The 12,903-nt window shown below is 51.9% G+C and overlaps 1 protein-coding gene across 3 annotated transcripts in view; it reads right to left on the bottom strand.

The window, feature by feature from the left end:
• Window positions 1–11,999, bottom strand: part of ZBTB7C (zinc finger and BTB domain containing 7C) — a 303,147-nt gene extending 291,148 nt beyond the window's left edge. For 2 of the 3 annotated variants that reach the window (XM_037165114.2, XM_053664404.1), the window contains exon 1: window positions 7,554–7,731. The gene's annotated coding sequence lies outside the window, so the exon portion shown is untranslated. Of the gene's footprint in view, window positions 1–7,553; window positions 7,732–11,871 lie in introns of those variants that run through there. The other variant, XM_053664405.1, reaches the window with a different exon arrangement.
• Between the last annotated feature and the right edge of the window lie 904 nt (window positions 12,000–12,903).

Genomic DNA, 12,903 nt, shown 5'->3' on the forward strand with positions numbered 1-12,903 from the left:
GCCACCAGAAAATGTTAAATCACACGGACGGCTCACATTATGTTCTCACCAGCTGGCACTTCTCCGGGTCATATGCTGCTTACCTATTCAGTCTCGAATCACTCAGTCCAGCAACACCGGCTTGTCCCGTGTCCCATCCTCTGCACGGCCAGACACCATCTATTCTAAAGACCACCCACGCCCACCGTTGGGTGAACAATGTGCCCCTGACAGTGCCTTCCAGACTAGCTTCTGAAGCCTCAGGGTGATTTTAGGAAGACAGCAAAGGAGAGAAGCACGCTGGCACCCCTCGAGTGACAGGGATTCTACCCACCTGTGAGCAGTGCTCCCCAACAGTCACCTTTCTTGTAGGCTGAGATTTTAGCCCCCGAAGTAAGTGCGGCAGTCGCTTGGGAAGGAGGAAGAGAAAGAAAGCACAGTCTTGGGTGTTTTCAGCACTAATCCTTGGTGTCCTCTCACCTCTCTCTTTGGGTTAGGAATAGAAACACACAAATGACAGTGGCTGCCAGGTACGGACCCCTGGTCTGTCCCCCGTCAGGAGCTGTGCTGGGTGTTCGGCGTAATAATATCTCATCTCATTTTCCCAACTGTTCCGTGTAGCTGGTGCTTGCTACTTTTTAAACGAGGAAACCAGACCTTAGAGAGGCTATGTGACCAAAGTGACCCCCAAAAGCGGCCGCACCATAGGAATCAGGTCTGATCTGCTCCCGAACTCAGGCTCCTTGCCATCCCTTAACTTCTGCAGTCCTCAGTTTTCTGATCTGCGGTCTGGGCAGGATACCTGCCGGGAGGCACGGTGGGGCCCCATGATCCCCAAGGAGCCATCCTCCCCTGGGACTAGGTTCTGGGATACCGAGAAGCTACCAATTTGAAGGGTCCCCCCATCTGTTGCCATTCCCTGGCTGAACTACACTCCCTCCTCCTGGGCTGGCCAACCTGTTTCCACTCTCTTAACTCCAACACGCTGCACAGCCCACTCCTGCTACCTGGGTGCCCTCTAGTCCTGGCTCAGTGCACTACGTGCCTCTAGTCCAGCAGTGTCAAACTCGTTTTCGACAGGGGCTACATCAACCCCACAGTTGCCTTCAAAGGGCCGGATGTCATTTTAGGACTATATACATGTAACTACGCCTTAACTAGGGCCAAGGAGCTCGAGCTCAGCACTGCCTCCAGGTAGAAACAAGGTGCTGGGCCAGATAAAACAAGGTGGAGGGCCGCCCTCGGGCTGCGTGTTTACCTCCTGTGCTCCAGTCCCTATATTGAGACTCCTCCAAAACCCTGTTAAACTATTCAACTACTGCCTTCCATGCTGCCCCGTTCCTGCTCTGCATTCCAGAATGAGAGGATCTTCCCCACCTCTTCACCCCCAGAGCCCCACGGCCCCCTGCCCACCAAATGCACCCCCAACAGAGACCTACAGATCAGAGGGTTCAATCAGGGCCTCACCTCCCACAGGAAGGGTTCTGTATTTCATTCATTCAGCAAAATATTTCCTGAGCACCCACTGTGCTAAAAGCATTTTTCTAAACCCAGGACACTGAAATGACAGCCACAAAGTCCCTGGTCTCCTAAAGGAGCTGAGGGTGTCCCCAAACAGCGATGTCCTAAAAGCTAATCCATATTTCCGGAGATCCTCCTGAAGTTCTTATTTTTAGGTCAAGGAATAATTGGTTAATGGGCCCTGAGTTTTTGTGTTTTTGTTTTTGGTAATGATTCAATAAAGTGTGACACATTGCTTGAAGAAGCACTATATACCCATTCAAATGTTCCTAAAGAGCATTATGGCATTGGTAAGTGTGATGGAATGCTCAGTGAGGGGACAACTCGTGACACCTTACACCGGTGATGAAGACAAGTGAGGAGCAAGAAGTACAATTCTAAGCATATCCTGATGTGTTGGGGGGTGGAATGGGACAGGGGGGGCCCTCTTCCTAATTCAAACTGCAGAAGGCAAAGCTGGCTGAAATCTGGCTGGTGAGGAGATGCGGCAAATACACTTGCTTCCAAATATCAATGATTCGTAGTAAGAATGTCTCAGATTCCCAAGAGGAAAAACAAAACATTTTTGTTTATTAAAAGACAGCACAGGTTTAAAAAGTTCTAGAAAATAAATGGCTAATCCTAATTATATTTCACATGCGTGCACACGTGTATATGTGTGTTTGTATGCATGTGTACACGTGTGCTAGTGGGCACAGGAAAAAAAAGACTGAAAGGAAATATACCAAAATTAGGATGTCATGGTGATTTTTTGTTTTAATTTTGTACCTTTCCATATTTTTCAAATTTTCTATCATGACTCTGATTGCTTTTACTATCAAAAAACTAAGCAGTAAACTGAATGCTAATAGTTTTTTAATTTCCTCATGAATCTGTTTTTACGGGCACCATTTCAGTGGGGTTTGGAGATCAGCAGGGTGTGAAACACAAATGAAATTCCCCATCCCTGCAGGGCTGAGCGTGCCCCGTGGCCCTGCAGAGAAACCCCCTGCGTCCACGCTGGCAGCCAGCTGTCCACAGCTGTGCAGAGGAGGCTGCAAATGAATGGAGCTGGTGGAAAAACACAACATTCCTGACTCTCCGAGGATGGCATTATGCTTGGAACCCTTGCTCACCAAAGAAGTAAATAAACAGAGAGAGAGAGGAGAGAGGAGAGAGAGAAAAGACCAAGCAGATTAGAGGAACTTCAGCCCTGGAGGTAGGTCGGCTGCCAGACTCCCAACTTCTAATACCACATCCGAAAGAAGACCCCTCTGCCTAAGCCAACAAACAGCCTCGTTGAATCAGGGCTAACACCGCTGATCCATGGTTCTCCTGGGCTATACCTCGAATGCCACCTTCCTTCCTGCTCTGCATCAGAGTGTGCGTGAACAAGCTTTACCCCGGCCTCTAGGCTGAAGGGACCCTGAGAGCAGAGCCCCTGGATGGCTCGTTTTCACACAGCCCTTGTGCTCGCCGGCGTAGCCACCCACCAACTACTCCCTCGGGCACTGCCGTGTGCCGGGCACTGTTCTGAAGTCAAGGACATGCTCATGGAGCTTACACTCTAGTGGAAGACACAAGTAATGAACAAGAAGAGAATCAAGACTTTGTCCCAGATGGAGTTGAGTGTTGTTCCATTTAAGACGTAGATGACGAGGAAAAGCCACTAGGGGAAGAGCAGAGGGAAGGGCACTCACTCCCCAGGAGGAGGACAGCCAAGAGGAAATACGTGAGGTGTGTTCACAGGACCAAAGGACCCAGGAGGGTGGAGTACAGGGAGTGGAAGACGGTCAGAGAGGCGAGCAGGGGCCAGCCCCAGAGGGCCCACAGGAGGGCAAGCAAAGGAGTGGCCTATTTGCCTTGCTGAAGGCACTCATTCTGCCTGCTCCGTGGGGCTGGATTGCGCCGTGAGAGCCCCCGGAGAAGGACATCACTGCCTGGCGAGTCGATGGCTGGGAGCTCCCAGCATCTCTGGTTGGGTGGAGTGGCCAATCAGCTTGTCCCAGGGCTCTCGGAATGCCTGTGGAACCCCATCTCTTCTCATCTACACTCCACCTCACCCCCTTCACAGTGCCAAGGAGCACAGCTGATGGCAATGAAGAAACAAACCTGACTGCCATCCACCCACCCTCCTGTTCTCAGTCCTCCACATCCATTCCACAAACATTTTCCATTGCCAGGCCTTGTGCTGGGTATAGAGTATGTGCACATGAGCAACACGAAAGCCCTGCTCTCAAAACCTCCAGCATGCAAAGCCTGAGCCAGGCCCACCAGGAGCTCCCCAATGCCCACCTCTCCCCATGCAGCTGCCCGCTTCTCTCCCTGGTAAAACCAGCTGTGAGCTTCTGAAATCGCTCTGATCAGTGGACTGATTCACTCCAAGGGGCTAAACAGAGAGACAAGCTCAGTGTCTTTCCTGCTTTTTCTGCCCCCTTCCCTCACTCCTCCCTCCACCAGCACAGGGAGAAGCTATGCCCAGTCTCAGGAATGACGTGGGGCTTGGGGCGGCAGGTGCTGTTTGTTCGAAGACAAAGGAGGACTTTGGTGTTGGTTTGAAGAGCAGGAGGGTGAGGGGGCTGGCAGGGGCTGGTCTGGGGCAGGGTGGGGGGAGAAGGACGGCAAGAGCACTGAGTGTATGCCGCCAGCCTCCTCAAGGAGCACCACACAAATTCGGGAGCACAGACTCAGAATCGCTTTCAGAATCTCCCCCTGCATAAAAATCATTGTTGTCATGATTCAGAAATGCCAATTAGCCCCACTTTTGCGGGTTCTTAAGTTCTGCTCTGTGAGATTTCCGGGGTGCTCCTCATTTTGTGCTAATGGGGGAGCCAGTGCCTGAGAAAAGTACACAGACTGGCTCGAGGAAGTCCTCGTACCCGAAATCCACCGGGGCAGCTGGAGCTCCAGAAGCCTGCAGGACCCTCCAGGCCTGCCACTTGTAGCCGCGTTGCACTTGGGTGGCAGTTTTTTTCCAGTGGGGCACAGCCACCCTGGGTAGAAGTCAGCACCAAGGATGGTTCCAGACCCTTGAGTCTCTTCTTCCCAGGAAGGGAGGAGGGGTTATAAATAGCCTGGACTCCTCCAGCCCTCCACAGGCACAGATCCCACACCCCCGCCCAGCCTCAGCCAGCTGGTCCCTCCCAGCCCAAGTTCCCACAGCCTGCTATGAGAGGGAGGAAAACTGCTCACCCACAGTGGGGGCGGGGAAGACAAAGTCCTTCAGGCCCCCATCAAGTAACTGGCCTCCCATGAAGTCTAACTGTAAGCCCACCACACCTCGACACCCCTTTGGAACTGCAGTGCTGGAGAGGGGCAAGGAGCAATATTTTTAGGAGCCCTTTATTCCCTGGTCAACCCAGAAACCCCAAGCTGCACTGAATGACGTTATAGAAACAACACTCTCCCCGCTCTCTGCCTCAGTTTCCCCATCTGTAAGAGGGACGAACAACAGAACGGTGAATCACTTAAGGATGCAGAGGAAATTAGCATGCAATGAAAGGGAAAGGCTCAAAATGCAACAGCGTATGTCTTCATGATACCAGATCTCAGAGCCTCCTATGGGAGTCCCTAGCTCAGCTTTGGGGACACTGATGCATATCTGTTCATGAAAGCAGAATTATACCCAGTGCTGTTGCATTAGCCTTGCATTCTTGATGCTGATTGCCCTCGAAAGCGGTAAAACTTACAAAATACTCTCCCTCACGAGTCATTTCTAACACAGACTGACACACACACCGTGCCCTCATCTATTTTTGTGTAACGTGATTCCGCTGGACTGTACATGATGCTATAGACTGAAGGGACTGGGGAGAAAAAGTTCTTGCAACAACCATTCTGTTTATCATTTCAAATCTTTCTCTCCCATATACACTGGTAAGAAACAAGTGGATAAAATCTAAGTGGCCAACTCCCAGGTCTTTTTAATTAAGACACTTTGTTTACTCAATGAAATACAGCATAAAAAACATTTTATGAAAACCCACTCATTGATGTCTTAATAGCTGTGTCAAATACTCATAACAACATTTATCCCAGCACTCCCAGATAATTGCTCATCTTTCTCAATTGGTATCCACAACAGCACAGCATTTGTGTCCAAGTGTAATTGATCCAGAATTGGGCTCCCTTTCAAAAATATCTGTAAAACCTAATTACCAGGAAAACAGAGTCCTGGCATCCTACAGAAAGTGGGTGCTTCAGAGTGAGACAAGCTGCAAACTCATCTTGGCTAATCAAACCACATTATGTTACAAAAGGAGTGTGAGGACTTCTCGGGGAGGAGGGAGCAGGAAAAGTTGGGGCAATGTCAGACTGGAATCTGCAGTGACAGTCCTGATTTTTTTAGCCAAGGGCAGGGGACTGGAAATATGCCACATTTGCTGGCACACGTGGACATAGAAAGTACCAGAGAATAGCCCTCCGGTGGGCTTGGGTGTGTGGGGGCATTTCTGACCCCCCCTCCCTCCACCCCCGCCTAGGAGGCTGACTGCCATTCTAGTCTGCCTAGGCCTCTGGCATGTGACAGGTCACTTTCCTTCCTTGAGCCTGGAGTTTGCTCACCTGTAAAATGAGCACTCCTAAAACCTAGGGTCTCTTTCAGCTCCAAAATTCTGTGACCTTCTTTAAAGAAAGGATAGAGTTCTGCTCAGGTAGTTGTTGGGGAGCAGAAATAGGGTGAGGGCACAGGACCAGCCAGAATGAAGGGCTGAGTGTTCCCACCTCCCCGGAGCTCCGTGCCGACTTGCAACAACTGGGTATCAGCCCCGCTTCGGAGAAAATGATTTCTTTCAGCCCAGGACTGACCTACCTGGGTGGTTCGAACATCACTACCCTGGATTCGTCAACCCGGCCAAAGAGGAATGGGGCCAAACCACAGAACTTCTCTGAACCTCTCTCTCAGAGCTGACCACAGCATGTCTGCCTCTTCTGGGGGTCTTCCCTTCCCGCCCTCCTCCCTCCTTCTGTCCCACATGCCCCAGAAAACCCAGCCCCGGCCTTGTGAATAGTCTGGTGAAGCTCCGCCGGCAGGCAGCGCACACCACCAACTAAGGGCTCCCCTCGGCCCTGGATCCTCGCCGCCTAGGCTTGGGTACCATCGTATGCTCCTGGTTTTAAAGGAAACGAGAGTTGCTGCCGCTCAGCTTTCCTTTGGCTTCTCCTGGCCCTCTTCCTAACACAATCAGACAACCAGCCTAAATAACAAAGCGGCACAGCAGCTAGACACAATTCGCTTTCAGAAGAGCAGGAGATGTTCACACCCTGAGCAAAGACGCGCGCGGTTCCCAGGAAGAGAACCTACACTGCCCCAGGGCAGAGGACAGGTTGGCCTCCGCTCAACTTTCCTGAGGCACAGAGAAACCCTGGGCGTGCACCCACTTCCCGCAACTTCTCGACTGGACAGCAGCATGGGTCTTAGGTACCCGCAAGGGCGCCACCTCGGGGAGGGACCGCCAGGAAGCCCCTCGAGCCACCTCGAGAGATGCGGGATCCCAGACTCCCAGCCCCTTTTCTAATCTTCAAGATAAGACAATGTGAGGTGCGGATGCCAAAGTCGCTCTCCAAAATGCTCCCGCGCCTTCCGGACAGATGCGCAGTAAAACTTTTGGCAGAAACCACCTGTGGCTGCCGACAGGCCCGTTCGGCCCTCGCCGGGAGGCGCCGCCGAGCCCGGGGCCGCACGAGCCCGCAGAAGTTCCCTTCCAGCCCCGCGCGCCACTTCGCTCCGGGCCGCGGTGCCAGCCAGGAGGCGCGGCGCCCGCTCTCTGGCTCGCTCTCCGCTGGCTCTTCCCTCCTCCCTCACTCCCTCCTCCCGCCTCCTCCCGCTGCATGGCTGCCGCACGGAGCCCCTGAATAGCCATCTCAGCCCCCCGCCTCCTGCCCGCCGGCGCCCCGGGGCGCGCTGACCGCCCGCCCAGTAACAACAGCCCCCAAACATCGCTTTCCGGCGTTGTCTATGCACAGCAACCCTCCGGGAACCCCGCGACCCCGCGACCCTCCACGGCAGCTAAGGTGCGACGGAGACCGCGACCCTCACAGCCGGTGCCCTAGCTCTGCGCGCGAAGCCAACTCACCTCTGCGCACCACCGGACCCACCCGCGCGCCTCCCGCACTTGGCGCCGGGCCGCGGTCCTGGCGTCCACCTTCGCCGCCGCTTCCGCGGGCTGTCCGTCCCGGTGCGCCCGAACAGCGCGGGCTGCGCGGCTGTCAGAGTCTCGTGTCCGGGCTGCGCCGGCGGGTGTGGAGCCGAGCGGCGGGCGCGCGGGCAGCTCCTCCCTCCCCGCGCCGCGCCCCCGCCCTCCTGGCGCCCCGCCTCCCGCGCAGCGGCTGTCAGCCCCGCGCCTCGAGCGGGGCGTCCTCGCTGTCCGCGCCACCCGCTCGGGGGGCGCACTGGGCTAAAGGGCCCGGATGTGTATGGTCGCCTCTGCCTCGCGCCCGCCCCCTCCCCGGCACCCCCTTCCTCGCCCTGCCACACATGCACTTGCTGCGGCTCAACCTTCTCCTCGGCTCCGCTTAATTTCTATTTTGACAGTAACTGTGCCTGTGGGTGGTGGTGCGGGGGGCGCCCAGGACCCGCGGAGGCGGCGGAGAGCAGGCAGGACTTGTCGCGGGGGCGGATTCGGGGGGCCGGGCAGAGCCATCAGTCGCTCGGGGCTTCGCGTCTTTTTTTTTTTTTTTTTTTCCTTTCCTTTTTTCTCTTTGCCTCCTCCAGGATTTAAAGGGACAGCCCCGGCCGAGGCGAGGGGCCAGGTGGCCGCCGTTTCTCCGGTCTCCAGACGCCCTCTGCGGCCCGGCCGGACCCGCCTGCACCCGGAGCACAGGCTCCAGACCGCCGGGTATTTTTAGGTTCACACCCGGCCCGGGGCAGCGGGGCGACCGAGCCAAGCTCGGCCGCCCCGGAGCACGGCTATTTTTACAAAGTCCAATTGGGGGAGGAAATAAAACAACTCAGCAACTGCTTTCCCACCCGAAAGTAGGGAGCGAGGAGTGGGGACGAGAAGTTTCCCAAATACTCTCGGAACTCCAGAGAGTTCAGAAAGACACGTCCCCGACACGAGAAACCACAGGCTTGCAGCACCCCTGGGCCCCCAAACCCCTGCGGGCAACCCGCCTTAGAGGCCTCTCGGGAGCGGGCCTAACTTCACCAGCGCGAGTCCCCGGCAACCCTCACCCTGTGCTCCAGGGACCCGCCCCGGGCCATTCGGGTCTCACTCCAGTACAGCCCAGAAGGCAGTGTTCCCAAGCACCCAGTGCCCAGCTACGCAGCCAGGGGGCGGGCTCTAGCAGGGCTTAGCTCCGCCCCGTAACAGCAAGACCCCGCCCCCGCGGGCACTTCAAGGGCTCCGGAGTATCCTCGGAATGCGCTGCGCGGTGCAGTGACCGACAGCAAAAAGGGCCTTTTCCAAGGAAGAAGGGCGGGGGACCAGGGGAGGCGACTCCGCCTGAGAGGGGCGATGTGAATGGTCGGGGGCAAGACAACACTCCGGCAAGCGTTCTGGACACCAGCAGGCGAGGGCCCGCGGGAGTTAGTTCATCCTTCTACCTGTTAGCGACTCACCCCTCGGCGCTCCCGGCAGACGTGGGAACTTTTGCCCGTCTTGGCAGGACCTGCGATTCTACCCTCGCTACCAGTGAGTCCTCTTGGGACCTCCTCTCTCAGACACAGGAGAGTTTGCTGTCCTCAAACTCCTACAGGGGCTGCGCTAACCTGAGCAGCGCGGCGCACGGACAGGCGAGAAAACGAATCCCCTCCCTCCTGTCCCCATCGGGCCATCCATCGACTAATGAAAATGCGGTGGGGCTGCTGCTAACTAGTGTCCTTTAATATTGAAGGTAGTCGATGGTTTCCTTCACAAAATTAACAAAAATAAATTTGTAGACCTTTTGTTTGGCACTTCTTCCCAGCGTTACTCAGAGGGGCTTTTTAAAAAATCATTTTATCCATTCCTGCAATAATTGCACCATTATAAGGCACCGCCCATTGGGAGTGGTGAAGACAGAGAAAAATGCTCTTGAATCAGATGTAATAACACAAAGCTAGGCACAAACGCAAAGGAGAGATCTGGAACTGAGCTTGTGTAAGACCTGTGCCATTTGCCAGAGAGGCCTGGCTTTTCCTAGTAAATAATGTCCTTCATTCAACAGTTTGAACAACCACCTATCCAAACCGTTCAAAAAGACATATAAGGCTAGAGAAGCTTGTCCTGGAAACCAAGAGATTTTCAGATTCAGGGTGTCGGTCTGCCAAGTTGCTGGAGCTTCCAGTGGCAAAATAATATCCTTGCTCTAAGCAGCCCTGGAAGCCACCGCCCTCCAAATTAGGTTGTCTCCCTGCTAAATTAGTTTGTCTAGTTTCCTTTCATTAAAGGGTCTTCCATCATTTGGAATACTGCTGACTCAGCTGAAGTGGTCAAGCTTCTCGGCCAGAGTGTGGGGGTGCATGCAGGGAGTACCAGGAAGATCCCAGCCCTGGAACAGCAAGACACTGCAGACAGTAAGAGTGCCGCTCTGGGCGGGGGTGAAAAAGGAGGGATGCGGGCACTAAATTAGAAATGCCTCTAAATCAGGAAGGTTCTCCTTCCTTCTCTAGGTACAGAGCAGATGTTCTGTAGCTGTACATCACTGAACGTCTCTCCCTGCCGTGAGCTATAGCAGGAGCATTCCACGTTGCGCACAGTGAGCTTCAGAGCTACAGAACCCAATCACCACAAGCAAAACTTCCATAAATTTAAGAGCAATCAGAATGAGAATCGTCTGCATTGTTCATATTTTAACGACACAGCTATTTTACTGTGTTTATAATTTTTGTTCGGTTCTCTCTCTCTTTTTTTTTTTTTTCATAAGACCTCAAGCTCCTTACCCACCATGGTGTCCTCACATACACTCAGGACCTAATAGGTGTGCATTAAAAGATTAACAAACTGAATGAACAAAAAGTAGTTTTAGAAGTGGGGTAAGTGTGGTAACACAGGGACAGAGGTCTAGTGAATTTTGTAAAACTCATCTGCAATGTGCTTGTTTGTATGTGGGTGCAACTACAGATGGTTCGCAACTTATGAGAGTTCAACTTAAATTATTTTATTTTATTTTTTTTACTTTTCAAAAGAGGTTTTATTTACTTACTTATTTCAGAGAGGGAAGGGTGAGAGAAAGAAAGAGAGAGATGCTCATCAGTTGGCTCCCTTTGCATCTTGACAAGGGACCAAACCCGCAACCCAAGCCTTGTGCTCCAACCGGGAATCCTTCACTTTGCCAGAAGACCCCTAACAACTGAGCCACACCAGCCAGGGCTGTTTATTTACTGTTCAATAAGTTTAAACCCTTGAAGGATACAGCATTACATGGAATCTGTGTCCAGTGGCCTTAGCAGGAAGGTTGCTTCGGAATTTAGCATGAAACCATGCAACCATTTCCATGGGCCCGAGTTCCCTTGCCCCAGGTTGCTCTGATTTTGCTCAGTTTACCACCGGGAGTCACTGTGTTGTTCTTCACTTTGTACACATCAGCAGATCTCTTGCCTAGACAGAAGTTTCAGCTTGAGCACAAACACTTTTAATTTTAAGAAGAGCTGTGTGCTTCCTCTGGTTCTGGAGACCCTGCTCATTGCTACAAAAATGGCCTTGGACCACCGCCTTCCAGACAGATCTGTGGTTGTAGAAGTCCTGTTTCCAGCAGCCTCCACAGGCTCCAAATGGCGGGAAAAGGATTTTTTTATTTTAAAATGGTGTGAAAGTGATAAACATTCAGTAGGTATCATACTTCGAATTTTTATCTTTTTTCCAGGCTACTGAGATGCAGTACAATACTCCCTTATGATGCTGAACAGCAGCGGAGGGATGACTTTGCCCAACTGTAGCCTAATGTGAGTGTCCTTGAGTATGTTTAAGGTGGGCTAGGTCAAGCTCTGCTGGTCAGTGCATTAGGCATAGTAAATGCCTTTTCAATATATGACGAACTTGTCAGAAGATAACCCCATTGTAAGTTAAGGAGCGTCTGTAAAAAGTTTTTTGTTGTAGGTAGTGAGATTTTCTGGCTCTTGCCAGACTCTGCTAGTTACCAGCCATGTAACCTAGACAAGCATATCGTTCATCTCCTCAGTGCCTCTGTTTCCAAATCTATGAAAAAGAGATAATAATGGGACTTTTCCCACTCTGCAAGATTCTGGGAAAACCAGAGAAGAAAAGGTGCGGGCAAGTGTTACATTCACTAAGGAGTTAATATGCAAATACTGCAAGCTGTAAATATTAGTTATTGAAATAAATTTTACAGAAATTATTAGATAATGGGATTCAGATATTCACCTAGGTCCTAAGGGTAGTGAGAGGCTGGCTCAGGAAAAGGGAAAAGAAGGGAATTAACATGGACACAGCTCCTCCGGGAATCAGAACTCACGGTGCACGTGGGTCTGTGCTCCTTGTGACGCTGGGTGGAACACAGTTTGTGAAGACCATTCTGTAGATGAGAAATCCAATGCCAACAGCAGTGAAATGACCGAGGTCCACAGCTGGGAAGAGCAGAGCCCCATGGGAACCCAGGGCTTGAATTTGGGAGCTCACCAGCCTCCCATCCTGTGGTGCCACCTCTGGAGAAAAAAAAAAAAAGATGAGGCTTCGAGGGAATCAAGCCTGTAGAGAATTTCAGGAAAACAACAGCCCGTGTTACCAGGAGGCAGGTTGGTGAGGTACAACGTTGGTTGAAAGGAGCTTACTGCAAAAGGTGGCACTTGACTCCGTCCTTTATATTTAAATGAGTTTTTTCCTCTTTTTCAAAAAAAAATTTCTTTTGAAGTAATTGCAGATTTTCAGAAAAGTTACAAAGATAGCATAAAGAATTCCCATAGAACTTCACAGATTCCACAAAGGCAAACATTTCCCACTCTGCTTCACCCTGCTGTCTCTCCATATGGACAATATTTCCCCCTTAACATGTGAGAGTAACATAGGACAAGAGGTTCCTTTACCCATATGTTCTCAGTGTTTCCTAACAAGGACATTCTCTTACACAGTAATCAGAATCAGGAAGTTGCCATCAATGCTGTTATCTAATTTAAACCATATTTAGATTTTTCCAATTGTCTCACTACAAGCAAGAATAAAAAATAAATTCTGCTCAAGGCCCGATCCAGGATTATACATTGCATTCACCTGTCATATCTCTTGGGAGGGTATTTCTATTATGAAAAAGAATTTTTTCATCAGTTTTCATTTCTTGTTGTAAATGCCTATACGGTTCCGCTCCCTGTGGGGTAACAAAGACTTTCTTCTTGACCAAACTCCAGACAGGCTTCTCTGAGCCCTCTTTTTGGCAAGGCCTGGACCTTTGGCCCTGTCTTCTCCTGGCTGGTCCAGTTGCAGCAAGAATCCTACTAAGTCAGTTTCTTGAAAACCCCCCTCCAATATCTGATCAAATTCCTCATCCCCCACC

Source organism: Artibeus jamaicensis, unplaced genomic scaffold (assembly GCF_021234435.1).
Source record: "Artibeus jamaicensis isolate MK-2021 breed Jamaican fruit bat unplaced genomic scaffold, CSHL_Jam_final contig_354, whole genome shotgun sequence".
Lineage (NCBI taxonomy): Eukaryota > Metazoa > Chordata > Mammalia > Chiroptera > Phyllostomidae > Artibeus > Artibeus jamaicensis.